This window comes from Sciurus vulgaris (genome assembly GCF_902686455.1).
Source record: "Sciurus vulgaris genome assembly, chromosome: 4".
Lineage (NCBI taxonomy): Eukaryota > Metazoa > Chordata > Mammalia > Rodentia > Sciuridae > Sciurus > Sciurus vulgaris.
In genome coordinates, this window is record NC_136464.1 from 76,270,728 (window position 1) to 76,297,019 (window position 26,292).

A 26,292-nucleotide genomic window follows, 5' to 3' on the forward strand; every position below is an offset into this window, starting at 1 on the left:
CAGCCTGGCTAGCTCCGGCGGGAGTGCCTTTCTAGGCAGGTTTCTCGGAGCAGACCGCCCAGTGAGAGCTATTCTACACACAGCCAGCCACAAGTCCCCAAGCCACGAGAGAACTCCGACCCGCAAACAGCCTCTGGGACCAAGGCAGGGCAGCCAGAAACCTCTCCAGGTATCTCTCCCTGGAACCAGTAGCGGGCTAGGGGCAGTTTTTTTTTTGGAAGCACTGCATTATCAAGTTGCTCCAAGACTTCAGGCTACTGAAGGCTGGGAGGTGATACACTGGAAATCTACAGGGACACTATAAGCCAAGAGAGGAAATATGCAATATCACAGAGTCCCACTGACATCTGACCAGAATGAGAAAACAAGGGAAGAAAATGTCCCAAACAAACCTAGATACTATATCAATAAACCCAATGACAGCACAGCAGAAGAAATGTCAGAAAGGGAGTTCAGAATGTACATAATTAAAACAATCAGGGAAACAAACCAGGAGATGAAAGAACAAATGCAGGCATTGAAAGAGGAGGTGAAAGAACAAATGCAGGCATTAAATGATCACACCAATCAATAGTTAAAGGAGCAAATACAGGAAGCAAGAGATCATTTCAATAAAGAGTTAGAGATACTGAAAAAAAAAACAAACACAAATCCTTGAAATGAAGGAAACAATAAACCAAGGTAAAAACTCCATAGAAAGCATAACCAATAGGATAGAACACATGGAAGACATAACCACACATATTGAAGACAAAATATTTAAACTTGAAAACAAAGTGGATCAAACAGAAAAGATGGTAAGAAAAAATAAACAGAATCTACAAGAATTATGGGACATCATGAAAAGGCCAAATTTAAGAATTATTGGGATTGAGGAAGGCTTAGAGAAACAAAACAAAGGAATGAACAATCTATTCAATGAAATAATATCAGAAAATTTCCCAAATCTGAAGAATGAAATGGAAAACCAAGTACAAGAGGCTTATAAGACTCCAAATATACAAAACTACAACAGACCCACACCAAGGTACATTATTATGAAAACACTTAACATACAAAATAAAGACAGAATTTTAAAGGCCGCAAAGGGAAGAATCAAATTACATTCAGGGGGAAAGCAATAAGAATATCAACAGATTTTTCAATCCAGACCCTAAAAGCTAGAAGGGCCTGGAACAACATTTACCAAACCCTGGAAGAAAATGGACGCCAACCAAGAATCTTATACCCAGCAAAACTTACTTTCCGATTTGATGATGAAACAAGATCCTTCCATGATAAACAAAAGCTAAGGGAATTTACAAAAAGAAAGCCGGCATTACAGAAAATTCTCAGCAAAGCATTCCATGAGGAAGAGACGAAAAACAACGATGGAAATCAGCAATGGGAGGAACTAGCCTAAAGGAATAGCCAAATAAAGGAGAAACCAAATCATGCCAAAAACAAAAATGAGTCAAATGACTGGGAATACAAACAATATCACAATAATAACCCTGAATGTTAATGGCCTGAACTCATCAATCAAAAGACATAGACTGGCAGATTGAATTAAAAAGAAAAAGCCAACAATACGCTGCCTGTAAGAGACTCATCTCATAGAAAGAGATATCCATAGACTAAAGGTGAAAGGATGGGAAAAAACATACCATGCACACGGACACAGCAAAAAAGCTGGAGTATCCATCCTCATTTCAGATAATGTGGACTTCAAGCCAAAACTAGTCAGAAGGTATACAGAAGGACATTACATAGTGCTTAAGGGAAGCATAAATCAGCAAGACATAACAATCATAAATATCTATGCCCTGAACATTGGCTCATCCATGTACGTCAAACAAATCCTTCTCAATTCCAGAAATCAAATAGACCACAACACAATAATACTAGGCGATTTTAACACACCTCTCTCACCGCTGGATAGATCGTCCAAAAAAAATTGAATAAAGAAACCATAGATCTCAATAACACAATCAACAATTTAGACTTAACCAACTTATATAGAATATACCATCCAACAAAGAATGAATACACTTTCTTCTCAGCAGCACATGGATCCTTCTCCAAAATAGACCATATTTTATGCCACAAAGCTACTGTTAGCAAATACAGGAAAATAGAGATACCACCTTGTACTCTATCAGATCATAATGAATTGAAATTAGAAATAAATGACAGAACAAAAAACAGAAACTTCTCCAACACCTGGAGATTAAATAAAACACTATTATATGATGAATGGATAACAGAAGACATCACGAGGGATATTAAAAAATTCTTAGAAGTAAACAAGAACAAAGACACATCATATCAAAATCTCTGGGACACTATGAAAGCAGTACTTAGAGGAAGAATTATTTCATGGGGCTCATTCAACAAAAGAAGTAGAAATCAACAAATAAACGACTTAACACTACAGCTCAAAGCCCTAGAAAAAGAAGAGCAGACCAACACCAAAAGTAGTAGAAGAGAGGAAATAGTTAAAATCAGAGCTGAAATCAACGAAATTGAAAGAAAAGAAACAATTGGAAAAATTAACAAAATAAATAGTTCTTTGAAAAAATAAACAAAATTGATAAACCCTTAGCCACACTAACAAAGAGAAAGAGGGAGAAAACTCAAATTACTAAAATTCGAAATGAACAAGGAAATATCACAACAGACATGAGTGAAATACAAAACATACTCCAACAAAACAGAAAACCTTGAACTCATCTACAAGTTTCTAGAGACATATGAATTATCTCAACTGATCGAGGAGGACATACACAACTTAAATAAATCAATTTCAAGCAATGAAATAGAAGGGGTCATCAAAAGCCTACCAACAAAGAAAAGTCCGGGACCAGATGGGTTCTCAGCCGAGTTCCACAAAACCTTTAAAGAAGAGCTCATTCCAATATTTTTCAAAGTATTCCATAAAATAGAAGAGGAGGGAACCCTCCCAAACTCATTCTATGAAGCCAATATCACCCTGATACCTAAAGCAGACAGAGACACATCAAGGAAACAAAATTTCAGACCAATATCCTTAATGAACATCGATGTAGAAATGCTCAACAAAATTTTAGCAAATCGCATACAAAAATATATTTAAAAGATAGTACACCACGATCAAGTGGGTTTTATCCCAGGGATGCAAGGTTGGTTCAACATCTGGAAATCAATAAATATCATTTACCATGTCAACCGACTTAAAGTTAAGAATCACATGATTATTTCAATAGATGCAGAAAAAGCATTCGATAAAATACAGCATCCCTTCCTGATCAAAGCACTAGAAAAAATTGGGGTAGTGGGAACATTCCTTAACATTGTAAAGGCCATCTACACTAAGCCCATGGCCAATATCATTCTAAATGTTGAAATACTGAAAGCATTCCCCCTAAAAATTAGAACAAGTCAGGGATGCCCTCTTTCACCACTTCTATTCAACATCGTTCTTGAGACTCTAGCCAGAGCAATTAGACAAACCAAAGAAATTGAAGGGATACGAATTGGAAAAGAAGAACTCAAACTATCCCTATTCACTGATGACATGAATATATATTTAGAGGAACCTGGAAATTCCACCAGAAAACTCTTAGAACTCATAAGTGAATTCAGTAATGTAGCAGGTTACAAGATAAATGCTCATACATCCAATGCTTTTTTATACATAAGTGATGAATCTTCAGAAAGAGAAATTAGGAAAACTACCCCATTCACAATAGCATTGAAAAAAATAAAATACATGGGAATCAATCTCACAAAAGAGGTGAAAGACTTCAACGATGAGAACTACGAACACTAAAGAAAGAAATTAAGGAAAACCTTAGAAGATGGAAAGATCTCCCATGTTCTTGGATAGGCAGAATTATTATTGTCAAAATGGCCATACTACCAAAGTGCTATACAGATTCAATGTAATTCCAATTAAAATCCCAATGATGTACCTTACAGAAATAGAGCTAGCAATTATGAAATTCATCTGGAAGAATAAGAAACCCAGAATAGCTAAAGTAATCCTCAGTAGAAAGAGTGAAGCAGGGGGTATAGCAATACCAGGTCTTCAACCCTATTACAAAGCAATAGTAACAAAAACGGCATGGTATTGGTACCAAAATAGGTAGATCAATGGTACAGAATAGAGGACATGGACTCAAACCCAAATAAATACAATTTTCTCATACTAGACAAAGGGGCCAAAAATATGCAATGGAGAAAAGATAGCCTCTTCAACAAATGGTGCTGGGAAAACTGGAAATCCATAGATGCAATAGAATGAAACTAAACCCCTATCTCTCACCCTGCACAAAACTCAACTCAAAATGAATCAAGTACTTTGGAATCAGACCAGAGTCCCTGCATCTTATAGAAGAAAATGTAGTTCCAAATCTTCAACTTATTGGCTTTGGATCAGACTTCCTCAACAAGACTCCCATAGCACAAGAAATAAAAGCAAGAATCAACAAGTGGGATAGATTCAAACTAAAAAGCTTTCTCTCAGTAAAGGAAACTATCAGTAATGTGAAGAGAGAGCCTACAGAGTGGGAGAATATCTTTGCCACTCATACTTCAGATACAGCACTAATTTCCAAAATATATAAAGAACTCAAAAAGCTCTACACCAAGAATACAAAGAACCCAATCACCAAATGGGCTAAGGAAATGAACTGACACTTCACAGAAGAAAATGTACAAGCAATCAACAGATATATGCAAAAATGTTCAGCATCTCTAGTAATTAGAGAAATGCAAATCAAAACTACCCTAAGATTCCATCTCACCCCAATTAGAATGACGATTATCAAGAACACAAGCAACAATAGGTGTTGGTGAGGATGTGGGGAACAAGGTACACTCATACATTGCTCGTGGGGGTTGCAAATTAGTGCAGCCACTCTGGAAAGCAGTATGGAGATTCCTCAGAAAGCTTGGAATGGAACCACCATTTGACCCAGCTATCCCACTCCTTGGCCTATACCCAAAGGACTTAAAATCAGCATACTACAGAGATACAGCCACATCAATGTTCATAGCTGCTCAATTCACCATAGCCAGATTGTGGAACCAACCTAGATGCCCTTCAGTTGATGAATGGATAAAGAAACTGTGGCAAAATATATATAATGGAATATTACTCCGCCATGAAGAATGATAAAATTATGGCATTTGCAGGCAAATGGATGAAAGGAGAATATCATGCTAAGTGAGATAAGCCAATCTCAAAAAACTAAAGGACGAATGATCTCACTGATAAGTGGATGAGGACATATAATGGGGGGTAGGAGGGGTTAGCGTTAGGGTTAGGGTTAGGGATAGAATGGAGGATGGAAGGACTGTATAGGGGGAAAAGAGGGGTGGGAGAGGTGGGGGAAGGGAAAAAATGACAGAATGTATCAAAGAACATTGCCCTATGTAAATTTATGATTTTTAATTAAAAAAAATCTTAAAAAAAAAAAGGTAAGCCACACACTACTTGATTTTGAATTTTAGGCAGAGTAGAAAAGTTTTGCCTTCAAGTTGCCTTTCTTGCCAAGATTTTAAAGATCAATTGCTAGTAAAATGTCATTTTACGAGAAATGTAAGCATGACTTATTATTTCAGAAATAAATCCAAATGGCTCACCTGGAAAAAAAAAAAAAAGAAAGAAATTCATTCTGAACTTTAATTGAGCCTTTGAAAAAAGTTTGCTACAAGGCAAAATTCTCACCTTTCAAAGTTTACCATTTTCCATCTGTTATTCTGCCATAAGTACCTTTTCATTTATATTAATTTTGCAAAATTACATGTAAAACATTTGTTATGGATAATAGCACCTGTCTTAGTTTGTTAACCAAACTATAATATAAAACCAATTATGCAGTTAATTGATATTTAATAAGTTTTGCATGTTTGGTTATATAATAAATCACAAGTATTTTGAATAAAAGCCTTTCACCCGGCAAGTATATAATGAACCCTTAACAAGCATTAATATTCTGGTCCAGAGTATTTGAAAAAAAACCTAGTAGGCAAAAATGCCATCAATCAAATCATTCCAGTTTAAAAAGTTATAAAATAGTCCCCATGTTTCTTAAATAAGAAGGCACACAAAATGGTAGACCTTCTTTTCTACAGGCTTTGAATATAAAGTGTTATAGTTATTATTATAGTCAATGCTGAAGATTAAAGTTTTATTTATCTACTTGGACTCACTAAGCTACAATGAGTTTATTGTGTAGCAGAGGATTTATAAATAAATTTTGCCTATTTAAACATTTAATTTATATTAAAGACTTTTAATATTAGCCCTTTTAAAATGTCAAATTATGTAGGCATATCTTGAAGACATATTCACTTGGTCCAAATACAATAGTGAATTGTAGAACAGTGTTTAAAAGTGTCTTAGTTAAATGAATTTTCATCTTTTCCCCTTCTCAGTGACTGCTGGTTCCTGCCCTGAAAGTACAACTTTCAAATTTTGCTTTTAAAACTATAAGGTGGTGATTGAAAAAATGATTGTCATTGCCAGCATGACATACTCTACCACATTTCCCATTTGTAGTATTTTTTTTAGCTTTAAAAAGCACAAGTCACAGAACTATACATTTTGGAACAATTAGAGATGTAACTAAACATAAAACCAACCAGGTGATATTACCAAACATGTGTTTTCAATTAGATACCCATAGTCTGCAAGTTAATTTAGTTAGACCAATGTATCTGCATCATCAACAAAAATATTCATCATCATTATCACTTTTCAGTTGGCAGAAATTAGTAGCAGATGTTATGGAAGTTTTCCATGTTTATATTCAGAGATGTTCAACATTCTCCCATGAATTCAAAATAGGAAAACACAATGAATCATGTCCCTACAGTCATAGCAAACTATATTTTGCATCATAATAACCATTTGTCTAACAGAAATTCATCTCATATTTGTTTCCCCGCAAAGGTAAGGAAGTTGCAGAACAGTTGGGTGTCAATAAAAATGTCCTTCATATTAGCCAGACTAAAAAAGAGAAAATAGTTTTGTTTATAAAATGTTCTGCGGAATCCAATGTAATAACCAGGGTATCTCTGTGTTGCATCAATTTCTTTCTCAACTTTTATATTAATGAAATATTTATTTAAGGTTTATAGTCTTTTATTACTGTACCCTTCCAAATTAATGAAGATCACTCTTTTGGATGTCAAGTACAGAAGTACCTTATTCAAATGCAGTATGAAACAGAACGAGTAAACATAAAAAAGGACAAAAATAATTAAGTATTTTAATGTTAGGAGACACTGAAAATGAGCTTGCAATGACAATTAGACATTGCGCTTAGCACTGGGTTTACTCAGAGAAAAGTCAAACAGAAGCTCATCTTATAAGCATAAATATTTTTCTAATATCAATTCTAAGAAGTAATTAACAACATGGGTCTTAATATAAAAAGATGTGAGTAATGTGGTGGATGACATTTTCAAATGAGTTTGCAATAGAAATAGAAGCATTTTCTAAATGATATAACTTACATCAGCACTGATGAACACTAGAAAATGACATTTAATTATAAGCCCTAAAAGCATTTTAAACTGAGTGGGTGTTAAACTGGACATATAAATTTCTGATGATGTTAGTAAATAGAACATTAGTGATATCTCATTTGCGAGTTCTAGAATGACTTCCTTAAGTTTTTCTTTGGATACTAAATCAATAAGATATTCAGATATAAAATGCTCTTCATTTTAATAATATTGGGAGTTATTACCTGGCATCTTCCTGTTAAATTTTCAAAATTCTTATTAGTACTGTTAAGTTCAGTCACCAACAAATCTGGTTATTTTGTAATTTAATCATAAAACTTATTTTCACATAATATTATATTCACCTAGTGATTTCTTCTTTAAAGAATATTTCAGCAAACAGATTTTTAAATTTTGTCATATGGCAGGATGTGCCTAAGTAAAGTAAATCAACGAAAACACTTGACCATCATGACTGGTTATCATTAAGCATGTTGTTTCTTCTGATGGGTGCCTGAAAAAAAAACCAGCATTATATTTGTTGTTTTTCAGAGTAGCTAAGTTTTACTTAATACACATGTGACAACATGAGCTCTTGTTAAGGAAATTAGGAAATGGAATTTGAACTCAAATGAAAGACCAACTTGCTTTTTGCCCAGAATTGTGTCAAAGTCCTACTGGAAAACTTTTCTTTAATGAAAAAAAGACTTTAAATGTGCTTAAATCTCTTGGAGGGAGGAAGGGGGATATGCTTGAAAATATCTGAGGGTGAATACCAAGAATTAAACCCTGATAAAAGAATTTTTTTAAATATATCTGTAAATTTATTATAAAACCATTCTTTTGGCATTAGTTGGTTACAGTGATAGCAAGATACTGTGAGTGTAGCATAGCAGCTCTAATGTAACAGCTGTATTCCCTGCTTACTAAACCAAAATTTAAGTTAGCTCAAAACCATTACATACAAGTTATCTGTAGTCATCACTGATACAAATCCTTTAAAGAAAAGTTGATGCTAAGGGATTAGATTAAATGTTGGTAAGACTACAAAAGTAGTATTTTCTTTACAGGACTTTTTTTTTCTCCCCCCTCCCCTCCAATTACTTTACTTTAAAAAGAATCAAATTTCTTAGAGCTAGTCTGAATAGCAGCAGCACCCAAAGAACATCACACTTAGTTCTTGTTAAAAAGCAATACCTCTGCAATGCATATTTAGGCCACAGGTAAGGGAATGATCGCTCTAGTTTCAAACTCCTCATTAGAATCCCTTAAAAAAATAAAAGCAGTCCATCAAGTTCTTCTGGATGGTATTATTGCTGTACATTTGTTGAGAAGTCACTTTCTCTGCTGTGTTTGCTTTGAAGGGATCTTTCAATATATCTCCAATATTCCTTTCTTATAGTGTCCTTTTCTTTAGCTAAGATTTCACATAACTCTAATGCTTTATTAAGAATGTCCTCTTTGTTGTCACATTGGTTTTCTAGCATATCTTCATAGATATCCACAAGAAAGGCAATTAGGTAGGGGGAACTGTGACTTGGTTGTAAATCAAGTAATTGATTTAACAGATTGGGATATTTGGAAAGACCACGATCCTGCAAAATCCCTTTCAAATAGTTCCATGCACTTTCATTATGTGGTGCAAGTTTTGTCATTTCCAGAGTGTACTGGACTTCTCTTTCCAATATAGCATGATCACTGTAGCCAGTGGTATTAGAAATGATGAAGTATCTTTGGTTCCAGATTGAGTTATTTCTTACATCCTCTTTTAGAAGTTGGTCTACATATTGCAGCTCATTATCCCAAAGTTTAAATTCCTGAATGACCCACTGTCAATGCTGCCAGGCATGATAATTCTTTGCATCCTGGTTAAGAATATCAGCAATAAATTCAAGCTCCTGAGATGGATCTTTTAGCCATTCTACTAATACTCGTCTATGGTGCCAAACTTGATAGTTTTTGGGCTGTTCCTCAATTATTGCAGTGATGTAGTTCATTTCCTCATGTAGATCCTTTTGAAGTGACTTTAAGAGAACTCTCTGAAAATGCCACACTGTATAATTGGCTGCATTTAACTCAATAGCATCCTGGGTGAGCTTAAAAGCTTGTTCACTTCTTTCATCACGCTGTAGAACAGCTCGGAAATAATCATAGACATCTCTAAATTTTTCACTATAGATGATCTGGACCTCTGGATTGGGACCATCATTCTGTGGTACTGGATCTATATCAGCCCATTCTGCTCTGTCCCTGTACAGGACATAGGTGGGCGAGTCCAGGCTCAGAATCCCGTCGTCCATAGGGGACGCCACTGCTCCTCCTCTTATCCTTGGATAAGAATTCTTATCCAAGAGTTATGTAAAGAAGGGAGGAAAGCAGGACAGGTAGGGGCAAAAAGATATATAGTAAATTATTTATATAATCAATATGTCTTCTAAGCTCAGAAGTCTCACCTCATACTGAGACTGCAAGGGACTGTGTAATGTGTTTTAGGGTTGATGTGAGGAAGTATGGCCCTTTCAGTCATATCTAGGAATGTAGCCTGGGCAGTTATCTAGAGAAAGGTAGAGCTATGAAACAGGGAGAGCCAGTCAACTCTCACTACCTAGTAAGGGAATCAGAGGAGAAGCAGCAGCAAACAACATCTGATACAGTAGTTTAGTCTATTAAATTGTAAAAGTCTAGTAGTCTTTTTTTTTTAATAATTGTCAAACTCTACATTGGCAGTTTATAGACAATATAAAATTAGGAAAGTGATAAGTAAATATCTAAAACTAGATTCGCTCAAGTTACATGCTATAAAACATGTTTATACAATTCTACTCAAATGACACCAGGTTCAACAAATCAATAAGTTGAAAATGTAGCTGTTGAACTGCATATCAGAACCAAGATTGAGTCCCCCTCCTCCGGTGTTTCATATCTCAGTAATGGCTCTACCATGTAACCCATTATCCAAGTCTTATAATTCAGGAGCTATCCTTTTTTCTTTTCTCTGACTATTCATATAAGGCCTGTTTGAGTTCTTTCTTATAGCTCTGAAATATCTCCTGAATCAATTTACTTTCTTTTTAAAACATTTTTTAATCTTATTGAGGTATAGTTGACAAAAATGCTTGATATTTTCATATACATACACATATTATAAATGAGTTGAATCCATTTATTTTCCTTTTTTTTTTTTTCTAGTCAGTTCACACTTCCATCATCTCTAGCTTAGTTTCTGGGAAAACAAAACAAAACAACAACAACAAAAAATACTCATGTGTTTTATTTCATTTGGTCTTGACCTCCTTTACCATATTCTCATATCACAGCTGTATATCCTATTTCATATTTTAAAAATAAACCTGTGTAAAAAGTGCTGTTGGATTTCTATCTTAAATATGTTCTAGAAGATATTTATGGAATTTGTCTTCTGCCTATGCTTCTAGCCTCTTTTTTTTCCCTCACAGTTCTGTGGATCTTGACCACATTCTCTTTCCTTCAAGTACTCAAATGGCACATACTTCCTTCCTCGTAATGGTCTTCACACATTTCCATCCACCAGACATTCTAATTCCCTGCTCATGAATACATACAAACACTTACAGAAACATGCAAGTCTACATGCAGCCTTCCTCACCAGAGCACTCCTGAAAGTGAATTCTTTGCTGTATTTAAGATCTCCTGGAAACCACTGGTTTCTCACAAAGAACTGAGAAATATCTTGAGCACTCACTCACATCCTCTTAGCCTTACTTCCAGCCAAATATTGACCGCTTTTACCCTCAATTGCTCACTTTCCAAATGATACAATGTGGGATGCTGCTGGAGACATTTCTGCTCTCAGCAAAAACTAAAACTGTTGGTTAGCACTACCCCACGAAAACGGCAAGCAATCCTCCTCTCATCATTATCCAGAATTATCCAGAAATAGATCATTCTGAGGCCAAAGAGCAGAACTCCCGGTGAGGAAAAAATAAGACTTCTTTACAAAATAGTGGATAGATACACCACCTGCATAACAGATATATAATCCTTGCATGGCTTCCTCTTCTTTCTTGATTTCATTTTCAGGCACTCCTATTCCAATGCATCATTCTCCCGTAACACACCCTTTATCTCAGTCTCTGAGTTTTAGAGTAAACCTCAGTTAAGACAGTTGATACCCACGTAACTCTCATCAGCTTTCTGATGAGATTCTGGAAGTGAATCACTTAACAGTGCCGGACAGATACACAACATGACTAGCGATGTGATGAATGGTGATAATAGTGGCTATGTGGTAACTTCACATGATGAGATTCTTTCTAGTCTCCACCAGAGGTTTGGGATGAGGGAGAACTGAAAAGTAAAATGTTGCCTGATAAAGTTATACTGGCATCTGAACAGAATGGTCTATCTTATCGAGATCATTATCATCTCCAGATCACTACATGCAATTAATTGTCAATATTCAGTCTTATCTTGATCTAACAGTATTAGACCTTGAGTAATTGGAAATCATGGTCTCTAATTCTCAGGCACATCTTCTGAATAAAATACTCTCCTGAATAATAAATAAATTTCACCAACTTTGGAATAATAGAAATTCTTATGAATAAATCTCCACTCCTGTTCTTTTGATTATAATTTTCTTCCTAAGTGAGTTCATGTAGCATTATAGATTCTAATACAAGTCTTAATCTGAGAACAGTTATTTTTTTTTTCTTTTTTGCAGTGTTGGGGACTGAACCTAGGGCCTTAGTGCTTATGAGGCAAGAATTCTACCAGCTGAGCTATATCCCCAGCCCTGAGGGCAGTTAATTTTATCTCTCTCAGTCTTACTCCCTCTTTACATTACAAACTGATATATTCAAGTTGTCTCTCAATATCTCCAATAGCTATTAAATAGGTATTACTCTCTATTTTTAATATCATTTTCTCTTTCTCCATCTGTGCAAAATCCATCAATATTCCTATCATGTTTTCCTTGAATTTGATTACTGTTCACTACTCCACCAACACAGTTCAGACCACCATCATTGCTCATCTCTCTCTGGCATAAGAACTTGTCCTCAAATCTACACCCCCTATTTAATGCTCCAGTCTTCACACCCTATTTTTACAGACACTTGCCACCAGGATCATCTTAAACACAAATCAACCATGTTACCCCTTTGTCAAAACCATTCAATTTATCTTGATCCACCTAAGTCCTAATTAGTGTCAAAATTACTTTCCAAGTTCCACTTTTGGTTAACTTTCTGAACTTACCTCTTATATTTCTTGGTACTTATGATGGTCTAATCATTCTTGATTTTTGCTCTTCCTTGATCATAGTTTCCAAGAATGTCCATGTGACTTACTCCCTTATTTCTTTTAGATAATCACTCAAATATTATTTCTATAAAGACAGCATTGTCTTAAAGCATTGCTCTATATAACATTATCCATTAAATTTTGTTCTTATTTATTATAAGCTCTGGATGTGTTTATGGTTAGATTGACTCTAATATAATGCACATTCTTTGCAAGCAAGATCTTCATTTTGTTTAATTTTCATTTTATAGTACTGGAGATAGTAACTGAGACATTGTGTGTGTTAAACAAATATTTTTTTATTGAATTTAAGAATGCTGGTTCATTTTTATATTTCAACTAAGCCAATATAACCTCTTTCTGTTTGTTTAAATGTGTCAAGACCTCTAGTCAGATACTTTTCTTACTTTTTATCTTGCCTCTTTTTTTATTCTTGATTCAGAAAAATTTCATACGAGACTAAAAGCAGATATTGATATTATATATAATTATTTAAAACATGTATAATTATATGAACACACAGAGAACTAAAAATCCTATCTTCTGTGTATGGCTTTCAGATCATGAGTAATTTTTTTCTTTTTTTTTATATTTTTTAACACCTTAGGAAAAAGCAATGGATAGAATGGATATTTAACAAATAGTCTTAAATTGAAAAATGAAAACAATGGTATTTTTGGTAAAGTCACTATCATTGTAAGCAACTGTCAAGTTAACTTCAATCAATAATGATGCTGTGTCCAAATAAGAATGGTTATTATACTATTTGCTATAAAACTTCACTCAATAAAATTTTATTGTAGAAAATTGCTATAATACAAAAATTTAAATCAACATCATAGCAGATTACTTCATTTCATTTATGGTAGCACTCAAATGTCTAATAGGATTATGATATTAAATTCCTATGGCTGGGTCTCAAAGCTATCATTATGTGACAGCACTTCATCTCCCATCCCCTACAAATTTTATTTCATTTTCCTCTAGAGTTCAATACTTCAGTTAACTTTACCTGCACAGCAATATGCCCGTTATCACATATCTACCCTTTTGATGGAAGTCTAAACCCACATTTCCCATGAAACTGAGAAGTAAATTTAACTAAAAGTGATGTAAATTTGATGGTGGTATCAATGAAATAGGGGATTATTTTTCTTCTAAGAATGCTATAGGTCAAAACCTAAAGACATAAACCTGTCTTAATGTGATCAGTATATAGGCTTATTCTATCTTGTCTCCCTTCAAGACATAGCATCTTGGATTTTTTTCATCTCATTATTATTGCCTTATGGTTTCAAGGTGGCTGCAAATGAGACAAAGAGGGAAAAAGCAAAGGACAGCAGGAAAGTTTAAGGGATTTTCCTACAGAATAGCCTTTCAGCAAATTTTAAATGATGCCAACTCCAAGGATCTTTGCCCACATAGTACTACAACAGACGATGACAACTCACCACTCCTAATGCCTTTCTACTAAGCTCCCCCCAGGTATAGGTTGTGGATGACACTCTGGATACTTGTAGAAAATCATGATATCATCTAAGGCTTCATAAGGTTCATATAAAAACTTGCCTCTTAGCTAACTGAGTGATCTGAACAATGTATTTAGAATTCAGTCTCCCCAGCTCTAAGTTGTGGATAATAAAAGAACCAATTTTGTATATCTTTAAAATATATAATTTATATGAAACACTTAACATAGTGATGAACCTCCAAAGAAGTATTTAACTTCTACTTATCATTTCTGATATTTGCATCACTACAACCTGAAATTTGTACTTTCCAAAGCAATTTCTATAACATATCCAAAGCAGCTGCCTAAAAATAATATGTACATTTGGAAATTTTTAGGTTAAATATATCAAGCAAATTAACGGATCTAAAAGTCCAATTGAAAATAAATTTTCTAAAATTTTATTATTTACTAATAAGATTTCTGAACACTTAAGAAATAGTATGACAATTAGTATTTCACAAAATGATCAATCAATGAAATAACTTTTCTGAGCAGAGCCTGAGATTTTGAGAGAGCTATGGCATTGTCAAATTTCCTCTTAATCTACGTGACCGTTCTTTCTCAATGTGCTCCCAAAGCCTTTATAACTGTATGGAGCAAGTCTGCACTAGTGTCTACTCTAAGCACATGATTTAACAGCTCAGGAGTGATTTGACATAATTTAGGTGAGGAATTGCACTAAAAGAGGCACTGAAGTCATCTGCATACAGATGTGTCTTCAAATGAAAAGTCATGGAGTCTACAGAAATATCAAAGAACAGAAAGAAAGGAAAATATTTATGCTCATGAAATTTCATGAACATCCTTTGACAGTTGTGCATCGCTAAACCTTAAACCAAGTCAAGATATTACTGCTCATGCAGTACTACCACGGATGTAGTGAAAAGCATTGCTCTTTGTGTGGTTCATAATCTATTGTTTCACAAGCTTTCTTTCACTAAGAATAAGTAAATACATTTGCTTGAATTGTGTCAAGAATGGATTCAGAATTCCAATGCCCAGGAGACCCTAGATGGTGGAGGAGAGGGAGGCTGCCTTCCTTGTCCCTCCGTAACTCCGGTTTCAAGCAGAGGATATCTGTTTCTTTGTGAGGCAGTTTTTGCTGCTTATCCATCTCCTGGTGTTTACCCCATTTGTCTGCTGTGATCACCTGCAGTCTATCAGCATATCAACACCTTTTTTGAGTGCAGATTGCTCACTGTCAGGGGCCTATCATCTGCCATTTGCTTGCCTCTTGCCTGTCCATCACCTGCCTTTGACCTACCCATTACCCACCACCTAAAATTCACCTCCTGATCACCTGACAGCTGCCAGCAGACTGACCACGGACTGCCAGTGGAGCGCCAGCTGCCTGCTGTTGCCTGGAAGTTCTCTGTCACAGTACCTGCAGGTTTGGTTACACGTGGTTGCCGCCATTTTGAGACAACAGCCAGGCCCCATAGGACCCCTGGCCAGACTGACTAAGCCCCGTCTCCAGGATCTTTCAGTCCGACCAATCACTCCCTGCTTCCGGGGCCCTCACATTGACTGACTGCTCCCTGCCGCCAGGACCCCCACATCAAGTGACTGCATCCTATCACCGAGATCCCAGTTCAACTGATTACACCCGGCCTCCAGGATCCTGCAGCCACACCAAACACACCCGACCTCCAGGACTCCTGCCTGACCAACTGCACCCTGCCTCCAGGACCTCCAGCCGACCATGTCCACAACCCGAGCTGTAGCTCTCCATTTGCCAACACACTTGGAAACCAGAGCGGTCATCTTGGATAATCCTGGAAGCCGTAGCATTGATCTTCAGGTGGGGAAATCCCATCCTGAGACACCTGCTGGAGACTTGAAGCTCATTGTCAGGTACCTCTCATGCATCAGGATACTGAAGACTGGGAGGTTTGAATACTATATGACTGTTATAGTGTAGATTTTCTTTCTTCTCCTTATTGAAAAATTCTAAGTTTTTATTTCGTTACTTTTTTTGGCTCTCTTTTCCTTTTATTTACCTGTTCTTCAGAGTCTCTTTCTCCCTTTTCACATGCTAACATCCAATTTCCTTTGATTACATCTCATCCTTTCTATTATCTAGAACTTCTTTATATTCTTTTCTTATCCCATTAACTGCTACATCCTACATCCCTCTTCATCCTCTTTGTCCTCCATTAGAAACTGCAGACCTTATTGCACATCTGTTTGTTATACTGAAGATAATATTTGAACACATTCTGTTTATTATGACAATTTTCTTATTGTCCTCATAGGGGCTATTTGGTCTAGGATTGCATAGTGTCTGAATTGGACACTGGTAATATTGATCTCCCCTTAAAGAAAAGATTTTGGAAACCTATACAGTCACTAGAGGCCTATAGGGGGAAATTTGCAATACACCAGATCTGCACTGCTAGAGGGGAAGATACATGAACAACATGAAAGAACAAGGGAAGCAAATGATCCAAACAAATCTAGATTCTATATTAATAGAATCCAATGACAGTATGGTAGAAGAAATGTCAGAAAAGGACTTCAGATTATACATGATTAAGATGATTCACGAAGCAAATGATGAGATAAGAGAGCAAATGCAGGCAATGAATGAAAATACCAATAAGCAGTTGAAAGAGCAACTGCAGGAAGCAAAGATCATTTCAACAAAGAGATAGGGATTCTCAAAAACAAAAACAAAAACAAAAAACAAACAGAAATCCTGGAAATGAAGGAGACAATGAACCAAATAAAAAAACTCAATGGAAAGCATCACCAAAAGACTAGACCACTTGGAAGACAATGAAGACAAAATATTTAACCTTGAAATTAAAGTGGCCCAAACAGAGAAGATGGTAAGAAATCATGAACAGAATCTCCAAGAACTATGGGACATAATGAAAAGGCCAAATTTAAGAATTATTGGGACTGAGGAAGGCACAGAGATACAAACCAAAGGAATGAACAACTTATTCAATGAAATAATATCAGAAAATTTCCCAAACCTGAAGAATGAAATGGGAAATCAAATACAAGAGGCTTACAGAACACCAAATGCAGAAAATCACAACAGATCCACACCAAGTCACATTATAATGAAAATGACTAACATTCAAAATAAAGATAGGATTTTGAAGGCCGCAAGAGAAAAGAAGCAGTTACATATAGGGGGAAACCAATATGGATAGCAGCAGACTTCTCAACCCAGACTCTAAAAGCTAGAAGGGCCTGGACCAACATATTTCAAGCTCTGAAAGAACATGGTTGCCAATCAAGAATCCTATACCCAGCAAAACTAACCTTCAGATTTGAAGATGAAATAAAATCCTTCCATGTTAAACAAAAGTTAAAAGAATTTACAAATGGAAAGCCTGCACTACAGAATGTTCTCAACAAAATATTCCATGAGGAGGAAATGAAAAACAACAATGGAGGTCAGCAAAGGGAGGAACTACCTTAGAGAAAAACCATTCAAAGGAGAAACCAAGCCAAGTTAAAAACCAAATATAAGCCCAGAAGACTGGGAATACAAATCATATCTCAATAATAACAATGAATGTTAATGGCCTAACCTCATCAATCAAAAGACATAGACTGGCAGAATGGATTAAAAAGAAAGACCCAACAATATGCTGCCTGCAAGAGACTCATCTCATAGAAAAAGACATCCACAGACTAAAGGTGAAAGGATGGGAAAAAACCTACCATGCACATGGACACAGTAAAAAAGTGGGGTTTCCAACCTTATACCTTCAAGCAAAAGTTAGTCAGAAGGGATAAAAATGGACATTTCATACTGCTTAAGGGAACCATAAATCAGGAAGACATAATGATAGTAAATACTTATGCCCCAAACAATGGTGCATCCCTGTACATCCAACAAATCCTTCTCAATTTCAGGAATCACATAGACCACAACACAATAATTCTGGGTGACTTTAACATACTGCTGTCACCAATAATAGATCTTCCAAACAAAAATCAACCAAAGAAACCATAGAACTCAATAACACAATCAATAACCTAGATTTAATAGACATATATAGAATATTCCATCCATCAACGAGCAGATACACTTTCTTCTCAGCAGCACATGGAACCTTCTCGAAAATAGACCATGTGTTATGCCACAAAGCAGCCCTTAGGAAATGCAAAAAAAATAGAGATACTGCCTTGTGTTCTATCAGATCACAATGGACTGAAAGTAGAAATCAATGACAAAATAAACAACAGAAATTACTCCAACACCTGGAGACTAAATAATATGCTATTGAATGAAACATGGATAACAGAAAACATCAGGGAGGAGATAAAAAAATTCTTAGAGGTCAATGAGAACAAAGATACAACATATCAAAATCTCTGGGACACTATGAAAGTGGTACCAAGAGGAAAATTCATTGCATGGAGTGCATTCCAAAAAAGAATGAAAAGTCAACAACTAAATGACCTAACATTACAGCTCAAAGCCTTAGAAAGAGAAGAACAGAATAATAGCAAAAGTAGTAGAAGGCAGGAAATAATTAAAATCAGAGCTGAAATCAATGAAATTGAAACAAAAGAAACAATTCAAAAAATTGACAAAACAAAAAGTTGGTTCTTTGAGAAAGTAAACAAAATAGACAAACCTTAGCCACACTAACAAAGAGAAGGAGAGAGAAAACTGAAATTACTAAAATTCATGATGAAAAAGGAAATATCATGACAGACACCACTGAGATACATAACACAATGAGAAACTACTTTGAAAATCTGTATTCCAAGAAAATAGAAACTACCGAAGACATTGACAAATTTCTACAGACATGCTCCTCCCAAACTGAACCAGGAGGACATACACAATTTAAACAGAACAATATACACAATGAAATAGAAGAAGCCATTAAAAACCTACCATCCAAGAAAAGCCCAGGACCAGATGGATTCGCAGCCAAGTTCTATGAGACCTTCAAAGAAGAACTCATTCCAATACTTCTCAAAGTATTCCAGGAAGTAGAAAAGGAGGGTACCCTACCAAACTCATTCTATGAAGCTAATATCACCCTCATACCCAAATCAGGAAAAGACACATCAAGAAAAGAAAATTTGAGACCAATATCCTTGATGAATATAGATGAAAAGATGCTTAACAAAATGTTGGCAAACTGTATCCAAAAGCACATTAAGAAAATTGTGCACCACGATCAAGTGGGGTTCATCCCTGCAATGCAAGGATGGTTTAACATCTGTAAATCAATAAATGTAATTCATCATGTCAATAGACTTAAGGATAAAAATCATATGGTTATTTCAATTGACCCAGAAAATGTGTTCGACAAAATACAACACCCTTCATGCTTGAAACACTAGAAAAAATAAGGATAGTAGGAACATACGTGAACTTTGTAAATGCTGTTTATGCTGAGCCCACGGACAACATCATTCTTAATGGAGAAAAACTGAAACCATTTCCTTAAAAAATGGGAACAAGACAGGGATGTCCTCTTTCACCACTTCTATTCAACATTGTCCTTGAAACTCTAGCCAGAGCAATTAGACAGACTAAAGAAATTAAAGGGATACAAATAGGAAAAAAGGAACATAAGCTGTCACTATTTGCTGATGACATGATTCTATATTTAGAGGATCCAAAAAAAACTCCTCCAGAAAACTTCTAGACCTCATCAATGAATTCAGCAAACTAGCAGGCTATAAAACCAAAACGCATAAATCTAAAGCATTTTTATATGCAAGCGATGAAACAACTGAATGGGAAATGAGGAAAACAACTCCATTTGCAATAGCCTCAAAAAAAAAATATTGGGCATCAATCTATCCAAAGAGGTAAAAGATCTCTACAATAAAAACTACAAAACACTGAAGAAAGAAATTGAGGAAGACCTTAGAAGATGGAAAGATCTCTTAAGAAACCAAGAATAGCTAAAGCAATCCTTAGCAGGAAGAATGAAACAGGGGGTATCACAATACCAGAACTTCAACTACAAAGCAATAGTAACAAAAACGGCATGGTATATTCACCAACATAGACAGGTAGATCGATGGTACAGAATAGAGGACATGGACACAAACCCAAATAAATACAATTTTCTCATAGTAGACAAAGGGGCCAAAAATATGCAATGGAGAAAAGATAGTCTCTTCAACAAATGGTGCTGGGAAAACTGGAAATCCATATATGCAACAGAATGAAACTAAACCCCAATCTCTCACCCTGCACAAAAATCAACTCACAATGGATCAAGGACCTTGAAATCAGACCAGTGACCCTGCATCTTATAAAAGAAAATGTAGGTCCAAATCATCAACTTGTTGGCTTAGGATCAGACTTCCTTAACAGGACTCCCATAGCACAAGAAATAAAAGCAAGAATCAATAACTGGGAAAGATTCAAACTAAAAAGCTTTCTTTCAGCAAAGGAAACTATCAGCAATGTGAGGAGAGAACCTACAGAGTGGGAGAAAATCTTTGCCACTCATACTTCAGATAGAGCACTAATTTCCAAAATATATTAAGAACTCAAAAAACTCTAAACCAAGAATACAAATAACCCAATCAACAAATGGGCCAAGGATATGAACAGACACTTCATAGAAGAAGATCTACAAACAATCAAGAGATACATGAAAAAATGTTCAACATCTTTAGTAATAAGAGAGAAATGCAAATCAAAACTATCCTAAGATTCCATCTCACCCCAATTTGAATGGTGATTATCAAGAACACAAGCAACAATAGGTGTTGGCGAGGATGTGGGGAAAAAGGTACACTCATACATTGCTGGTGGGGTTGCAAATTAGTGCAGCCACTCTGGAAAGCAGTGTGCAGATTCTTTAGAAATCTTGGAATGGACTCACCATTTGACCCAGCTATCCCACTCTTCGGCCTATACCCAAAGGACTTAAAATCAGCATACTATAGAGATACAGCCACATCAATGTTCACAGCTGCTCAATTCACAATAGCCAGATTGTAGAACCAATCTAGATGCCCTTCAATGGATGAATGGATAAAGAAACTGTGGTATATGTATAAAATGGAATATTACTCAGCTATAAAGAATGATAAAATTATGGCATTTGCAGGCAAATGGATGAAATTGGAGAATATCATGCTAAGTGAGATAAGCCAATGTCAAAAAATGAAAGGACGAATGATCTCGCTGATAAGCAGATGATGACACATAATGGGGGGGGTAGGAGGGGGGAAAATGGAGGAAAGAGGGACTGTGTAGAGGGAAATGCGGAGTGGGAGGGGTGGGGGTAAGGAAAAAATAACAGAATGAATCAAACACCATTGCCCTAAGTAAATGTATGATTACACAAATGGTATGCCGTTACTCCATGTATAAACTGAAAAAACAAGTATCCCATTTGTTTACAATAAAAATAAATTTTAAAAAAGAATGGGTTCATTTTTATAAACATTCCTATTGAACATGCAAATATTGAGTTAATATGTAGTTGAATAAAAGCCCTAGAAATGATGTCAAAATCAAGACTATTGATAAAACAAGTTGATATAGATTAAAATTAAGTCTCCAAAAACTCTGAGCTTCTAGTCCATCTGTACAATATAAAGCCTAATGAATTTGTGATTACTGTTCTAAGAATACATTTTCTTCCTTCAGATAATAGTATTGCCCAGAGTTGCAGAAAGAGCAACTACTTAGTAATTAAAAAAGGTAACCAACATATCCAGAAAAATATCCTCAACAACACTAGAAATTTAGAAATCCATTAGTAAACTAGTTTGGTATCAAAATTGAAATTAATTAATTTAACTGAATTAATTAGTTGAAACTTGGAAAATGGCTTATCAAAACACCCTTGTAATCTTATCTGATAAAACAAATATCACCAAAAAAGTATGCTCAAAAAGCATCAAATGGAAAAGCTAACAGCAAGATGAAAGACACTGGAATTCACAACCTGTGCACTGCTCTGAGAACCCAATATCTAATGTGATGTCCTTGACATTTTTTTCAGGGTATAAATTATTGAAATGATTTCAAATACCCAATTAAAAGTTATATGACTTAAAAAATAGTATGCTATAATTAGTATCCATGGACAGTTACCTGCTAATTGACATTAATAATACAATTCAAAATCAACTCCCTAAATACGATTTTATTATTAGCATTGAAGACATTAAAATCACAAGATTCTAGGTGAAAAACACACATAGAAAAAGATATGAGCAGAATTTAATATTTTCTTCAACAACCTTCAAAGATGATTGCTTATGGGGACTCTGCAGAAAACAATAATATTTATTAGTTTTAATTAGCTATAAATGAGAGTAGAATGCACTATGAAATATCATACACCAGTGAACTATAATTTCTTATTTTTCTGGTTGTACATGATGTAGAATCATGCCGTTCAGGTAGTCATATATGTACATAGGATAATAATTTCTGATTCATTCTACTATTCTTCCTAAAACTTTTGCATAAACTTACTGGATAGATGAAAATTAATATCCAAATATTTTCTAGGAAAAACAGACTGAATGTCACAAATTGAGTAAATTTTACCTACTGTATCTTTCATGAAGAATACCTCTTTTATGAGAGTTCTATCGACTTCTGTACAATTAGTCAATGTTGGTTTCTTTTTTTAAAAAATGAGTTTATTCTAAACAATACAATTAAGGGTCACATTAAAATTGTGTTATTGCACAAGTGAATAATTTATTTAGAGTCAAATATGGTTAGAAAGATTGGTGGATGACAAAATGAAATAATATGCCTCATTAGAGAATCTGTATATAATTGAGGGTATTACCACTCAAAAGTGGAATGATTAGAATACTTATGTTTAGATACAAAGAAGTATGAAAGTTCTCCTTGGAATTTTACATCTCCTCCCAGAACAAGGCTCTTCCCTGTGTCTGTCCAGGCACAAAGCTCTATCTAGTACATCTTGAACACTGTAGAGGCAGAGCCTTTCTCCTGAACTGCTTCTTCTTACAGTGGACACCCAGGAACCCAATTCCTAAGAAACAAATATCTATATGTGTCTGATATTTTGGTATCAATATTTCTGGAACCTCAACCATTACATTCTACAACCCAGTGGCCAGAAACAAACACCAGAATAAGAAAGTGCATTCTCTTTTCAGGAGAAGGGTGTAAAGTTGACAGATCTTCAGGAAAAGGGTAAGAAATTTTAAACTACAAAATTTGAGGGATAGAAAAACATGGCATGAAATCATAGATGCAAGAAGTAGAGCAATAAATACAAATAAGACAATGAGTGCAATGGAAGGCAGTTTCATAATGGGATGCTACTCAGTATTAATAAGGAACAATGTATAACTGCACACCATCAAACAGTTGAATATCACATACATGGAGAAGGACTCAGACCAAAAATGGCCTTATAAATGATTCTTTTTATATGAAGAGCAAAAGCAGACAAACTAATTTAGACTGAAGATATTAGAATGGTAGCTATTCTTGGGAGAGTGAAGTTTCAGGAAGGAGGCAGGAGGGAAGCTTCTAGAATACTGGTAGCATTCTACTTCTTGAGCTGAGTGCTGATAATAATGTGGGTTACATTTGTGACAACTTATGGAAATATGTATTTATAATGTGTGCAATTTTAACAGGTATATTAGATTTTACTAAGAACATTTTATAAGCTTGAAAATATAACAAAAAGGATATTAGAGTCCCATAAAGAGAAACAGCAAGAAAAAGCTGTTAGAATCTCATAAAGTAGAGGGTAAGAACCCTTTACACAGCAGGTAGGGAAGCTGCATATAATCTTCTTGGTACTTTTTCCACAGCTGATATTGACTTAGTCACTTAGCTTCATAATTCAATTATTATTCTGTTTAGAAATATTTTAAACTACCATATTTTATAATGTTCTTACCTTACTGAAAAAACATTAAAAGAAAAATAATGTTTTCAGGATGTGTATGATGTCTCACTCAATGTAGAGTAAAATTATGGCACATATTCTAATTCACAACAACAGATAAAATACTATAATCTGTATGTGAATATATAAAATGGAAAATGGTAGTTTTGTTCACTTGTGATGATACAAAGATGTTTCCTTAGTGCATACAGTAAATAAATATACATTATAAGTTTTAAAAAGGGGAAAATATTAGAAAGTAAAAAGTTCACACAATAGTTTTTCCCTATAGATGAAGTTATAACATAGTTAATATAAAATAAATTTAAATTCTTTCAATGGTTTTTAAATGATTTTCCTGTTTTTTATATAAAATAATCAAATAAAAAAATTAAATATAAAACACACTGAGGTCATCAGACCATAACACTTTCCTCAAATTAAAATAGTTCCATTGTCTGTTTTCTGGCATGGTGTATAGAGCTAAGACTACATGAAAATATTATAAGAAATTTATACCAGAAGCAAAAAGGAGAGGCTACTAACGAGATGCTACTAATGAGACAGTTATTCCATCGAAGCCCTCCAGACCCCAATTTCATCTATTAGCACTGAAATTCCTCTGGGATTTTAGAAAGTTTAGAAGTATTTTAAATGCAATATTAAATAATGAGTCTGGATATTTGGGGCAATAATAAAGCAAATCAGAAAATTAAATCAGTTAAGGGCAATTTTAATAATCATTAAGCTGCCAATAACTCTAAATAACACAGCTGGCAATTTTTCACCAATCCTAAATAAACACATTCTCACACATGAGTTCTTGAAAAAGATTTTTTGGATCTTCTTGTGTTTCCTGGCATCATACCATCTATTTACTCCCAAAAGTAGAATTTTGAGATTGATCACTTTGGGTAAATAATTTTCACAGTCATCCTTCTTACATCTTTACTTCCTAGTGGCTAGGAGTGTGTTCAAATGAAAAAAAATTATGAGAAATATAATTTATATATGTGAAAAATATAAATTACAAAAAGAACGTATATTTTGAAGAGATTAATTATATGTCCGGAGTTTGCATTACACTCACTTTCAAGACTGTAGTTTGTTTCATTTATGTTGCTGCAATGTATTCTCAGAGAAAACATGTATTTAAAATATATCAGCAAACTAATCAATTTATTATTTTCTGATTTCTCAGTTTCATATCATACTTGGAAGCTATTTCTAAGTAAGATCATTATATCACATAGAAAATTTCCCAAGTGCTATTCTAAGAACACACAGAGATTTTTTTTCCATTTTGGTATAAAAGTGCAGAACCATAGAAATGAAATTATGTACCCCATCATTTGTGTACAATGAATCAAAATGCAGACTGTAAAAATAAAAAAAATAAAAAATAAATATTTTTAAAAAGATCCATATGAAGATGATTTTTGCAAGAAGGGTGGAAAGTATAGACTTCACTTTTTTCCTTGTTGATGCAGTCATCCCAATAACATTAAAAATGTTATTTAATGACATATTAAATGTGTCCATTTGTTCTTTGTTCTGTATCATTGATCTACCTCTATACTGTAATTACCCTAACTTATCTGCTAAGACTTTATTATATGTTTTATAATCTTCCCTGTTATTAGAGCCCTTAACCATCTCATATTTTTCATGTGAAATTTAATTTTCAAATTTAATATTAAACAGTATTAAGGACATCTTTACTTGTCTCTAAACACAGAACTTTATCATCAATTTAAAACAAAGATTACACAGAGCAGATATATTGTGATTCCATATTGCAAGAACAAAAGACTAATGCATTAGAATTAAATATTAGAAACACATTCTAATATTCTAACATCCCTGAAATGTTGTCACAGAGTACCTGTAGGTTGTAATATATTTGTAATAGAGTGGACTGATATTCATTTTCTATTTTCCTCTATTTATAAATTATTAGTTGATGACCTAAGGACATGATCTTTTTTTTGCCTTTTAAAATTATCTCTACCTTTTTTTCTGGAATTAGACAGACATCATTACCCTATGTACATGTATGATTACACGAATGGTATGAATCTACATCGTGTGCAACTATAGAAAGGAAACGATGTACCCCATTTGTGTGCAATGAATCAAATGCAGTCTGTAAAAAGTAAAAATAAATAAATA

The 26,292-nt window shown here is 34.6% G+C and overlaps 1 pseudogene across 1 annotated transcript; it reads right to left on the reverse strand.

Annotated features, from left to right (window-relative positions):
* Window positions 1-8,284: 8,284 nt before the first annotated feature.
* Window positions 8,285-9,791, reverse strand: LOC306658808 (protein farnesyltransferase/geranylgeranyltransferase type-1 subunit alpha-like; annotated as a pseudogene). Its single transcript has one exon. The product of its transcript is annotated as a protein farnesyltransferase/geranylgeranyltransferase type-1 subunit alpha-like (transcript).
* Between the last annotated feature and the right edge of the window lie 16,501 nt (window positions 9,792-26,292).